The sequence below is a fragment of the Prunus dulcis genome, chromosome 5 (genome assembly GCF_902201215.1).
Source record: "Prunus dulcis chromosome 5, ALMONDv2, whole genome shotgun sequence".
In the NCBI taxonomy this organism is placed as follows: domain Eukaryota; kingdom Viridiplantae; phylum Streptophyta; class Magnoliopsida; order Rosales; family Rosaceae; genus Prunus; species Prunus dulcis.
The window spans coordinates 11,364,187-11,368,284 of NC_047654.1; the positions used below are offsets into that span (position 1 = coordinate 11,364,187).

Here is a 4,098-nt window from a genome sequence, read left to right on the forward strand (position 1 = left end):
GGTTCCATGGTCTAGCGGTTAGGACATTGGACTCTGAATCCAGTAACCCGAGTTCAAGTCTCGGTGGAACCTTCTCTTTTTAATTTTCGGCTTTTTTTTGGCATCAGGCTTGAAAGTTATAAAAGGTACCCTCTCAAAAACAAGAAAAAAGAAAACATAAATGGAGAAATAATGAAGTACACATAAGAAACAAAAACATATATTTTTCTTAATTTATTACTCGATTGATGTATGAGCCTGAGCCTCACAAATTAAAACAAAGAGAGGGAAGTATTATCCAGTCCTCTCATTCTACTGGGGAAAGAGTGGCATACAACAAACACAGACACACACAGAGAGAGAGAGAGAGAATGGGAATAGCCCTTCTCTCAGTGCAAGCACCTCGTCCCATCTCTCTCTCTCAGTTTCCTTCCACCAACCCAAAGACTTGGTTGCATGGCTCAGCAACTCTCAAAACAAACCCTTCGAAGTCTGCCATTCTTCTCTGTGCAGCTTCAGTTGTAGAAGGCCAAGGCCCTGCTTCTCCTCCACCTGATGATTCACTTGCTGCCCAATCAGAATCTGCCACTGAACCCACCAAAGAGCTTCCCCTGAGGTACACGGTACACCAAATGATTCACCTTATTTATCATACACCTACCAGCTTGAACTTGGATTCACTGTCAATTATATCTTTTGTAAAATGCTTTTTCTTTCCCCTGTTGCCCTTTATTTATTTTTAAATTGATATCATCCGAGTCAAATTTAGGTTTTCTATGCAAATTATCACATAAATCCATTCACTAGTCAAAGTTGTGGACTTTGGTATGCAGCTGTGTGTGTGAGATATAGATTGTACTTTTTGGATTTTTTTTCCTTTCCAAATTTTGAATCTTTTGGGCCTTACCTCTATGATTGTGAATTTTGATGATTAATCATGTAAAAAAAAAACAAATCATGATATGTGGTTTTTGCTTGGAACCAACTTTGATGCAGTGGTTGTAAGTCCTGTGGGAGAGAGGAAGTGGAGAAGGGATGCAATGGAGAGGGAAGGATTCAAGGTGGAATTGCAACTATTCCAGGCTTTGGTTGGTGGCCAATAAAGGCATACAGGCCCTGTCCTGGATTTTTGGCATCAGGCGGCCGGTATAGGCGGCAAGGACAAAGCTTGGATGAGGTTGCCTTTGGAAGGGGAGGAAGAGGAGACTAGCACTAAGGTAAGCGTTGATGATTTCCCTCTTAAACACGGTTTGGATTTGCTTCTGTTTTTTTTTTCTTTTCTGTTTTTCTCTCTTCAACCAAAACAGTAAGAAAAGATGAGAAGAACAAATTAAAAGTTTACTACAATGTTTCACAACTCTCACTACAACCTAAATAAGAAAAACTAAAATCAAACGGTACGAAAAGATGAGAGCCAGCGGTTGCTACTATGAGTGAATTACCAAATGTATCTGAGGTTCTTCCATCATGGCATCAGTAGAATGTAGTTGGATTAAAACAGTTCATTCATTTCTTATGTAATCAATGGTTATTGCTTATCAAATTTTATTTCTTCTGCCATACATGAACTCTGATCTTATACTTGGTTAAATTCTTGTGCCAGATTTATTGACTCTCTCAAATTCTTGGTTAGTGCAGCAAAGAATAAGCGAGGTCCAAGGATACTGAAGAGATAACTGCATGAGAGTGGAGCTTTGACGGCATTTAGTTTTACAAAAAATGTGGAGCCAGTGCCCAAATTGTAGAGTTGTATGTGAAACCATCTGGTATATTTACCACATTGAATTGAAAAGAATCTAAAGAAAGATGATGTGTGTTATATTTTCCTATACAGAAAACCATCAAAACTCCCACCACTACAAAGCACTTAACCTCAAGCTAGAGGCAAGGTGTTCAAAGAGTTCAACACTCTTAACTTTATACGACAACCTGACGAAAACTGACGAGATAAAAAAATGTAGATATATAAACACAATGTCTGGATAATTTAAACCCTGAACTTACTACATGCATATAAATTGAATAGACGAAGGCACTTTTATTTGAAGGTGTTCCATAGCATGATCTAGGCCTGTAAGATGATCCCTTGGATTATGTTCGTGGAGCCAAAGCTCTCACTGATAGGAAAGAGCAGTCACTTGAAGCCACATACTTGACTGCCAATCTCTTAACCAAATTATATTTCAGTGATCTTGCACAATTGACACAACTTAGAGTTCTTTTGACCTTAATCTTAAGATGGGATTCAAACAATCTAAGACAGAACTAAAATGCTTCCTAAGGATGTGTGTAGGGGAAGGAAGAAAGAGAAAGTGGAGGAGGCTGGGAAGGAAGAAAAAGAAAAAGAAAGAGAAAGAGAAAGTGGGGGTGGGTGTCTATTTCAGTCCTACATCGACTTCACACATCAACACAATTGTTTTTTCCTTCATAAATAGCTTTACTTTACCCCATGCTTGTTGCTCATAAGCTTGGAAGGGTCAGCATGCATTTGTGTATGGGCTTTGCCATTTGAAATTCTGGCTGGGTTTGCCGAAGGCCCCATTGGGATATTAACTGAATTTTTACTTGAGATTTTTTATAAATGCCTTAATTGGCATTTAGAATCTCTAAATATTATATTGTTCTGAAAATTTATTATTATTTTCAGATTGGAATTGTATCTTAATAATAATGTTATTATTAATACCGACATGGCCATATAGGCATGTTCTATTCAAACAGTTCAAAACAGTGTATGTATTGAAGATTGCGTATATGAATGAGCTTAACGAATTTGTTGTGATGAAAAACACGTGAAGGAGACTGTGATATCCATCACTTGGTGGAAACATTGCAATTACAAAAGGTGTATCAGCTCAAGTTAAGTCACAATTGAAAGTGAAGGTTTCGTATAATATGTCATGCTAAAATTGGTTTTTGAATAAATAGTAGTTGATCTTCTTCCCTTAGTGGAATGGAAGTATTGGCCACTCACTAGAAGCTCTTGGTCAGGCATTGGCAATGAGGTCTTGCCCTGTTGGAAAATGCCATGCCTTGGAAAATCAGTGAGGATTTTAGAGTAATTTCACTCATTTGCCCTTTGCCATGGCAAGGGGAGGATTAGGGCAGCTACTATTTACGTAAATAATGGCTGCCCTTTCAAAAAGCAATGTGTGTTTCCACCCGTTGCCATGGCAAAGGGCAAATACTATTCATTTTTTTGTTTTTTTCCACAAATTTGTTTACCTAAACAATTAATTTGGATAATATTTTCGTACAAGATTTTTGGGTTCGTACGTGTCAATATTTATTATAAAATTCATATCTCAATCGGATAAAATTTTCAGATAAGATGATAAATAAAATTCATATCTCAATCGGATAAAATTTTCAGATAAGAGGATTTAGTGTTGAAAGTGAAGAGTATTGGTATGTATTTATAGAAAAAAAAATTCTAAATTTTTTTGGTATTTTAAAAAAAAATTCGAATTTTTTTCATAATTTTATAGCAAAAAAAAGCCCAGCCGTTGAATTGGAGGAAAGCAGGCGATCGGAGCCCCCAGATGACGACACATGTCTTCTAGCTGTTGGTGGAGCGCATGGCTGGCGCCAGCGCACGCCGACGTCATCCCCCTCTCGGGCTCGAACTTGAACGAGAGCTGCCTTTGGGCCAGCCCATCTTTATGGGTCCTGCCTCCAGCCAGAGCAAACGTGGCCAGCTAAAATTGGATTTTCCAACCTCGGGCTTGGCCTAATCACTGGAATTGCTCTTAGAAGCTAGTTTAGGGCCCTTGAATTGTAAGACTACCTCAAAATGGGTAAGAACCTTGAGGGAGTTAGGGCACTCCCAGTAGTTCCTTTGAGGAATCTTTTGGCAAAAATGTATTTAACCTACTCACTTAACGAAAACTAACAACAAATGTATAAATTATATATTTGAGTGATATAGTAACTAATTTTGCTAAAAAAAATTTCTCAATGACCAAGCCATGATAATAATATGTTGAATGTATTATCGTAAGGGATTAAGCTCTTAAGATGCCTTTACACCATTGACCAATCAAATAGTGAAGCGTGGCTCCATTAATCTGTACCAGTCCGCATGGAATAAAACCCGCCCTTTGACAGCATCCCCAAATG

The 4,098-nt window shown here is 38.0% G+C and overlaps 1 non-coding gene across 1 annotated transcript; it reads left to right on the top strand.

The window, feature by feature from the left end:
- TRNAQ-CUG lies at positions 1-72 on the top strand. The gene has a single exon. It is a non-coding gene; the product is annotated as a tRNA-Gln (tRNA).
- Positions 73-4,098: the final 4,026 nt, after the last annotated feature.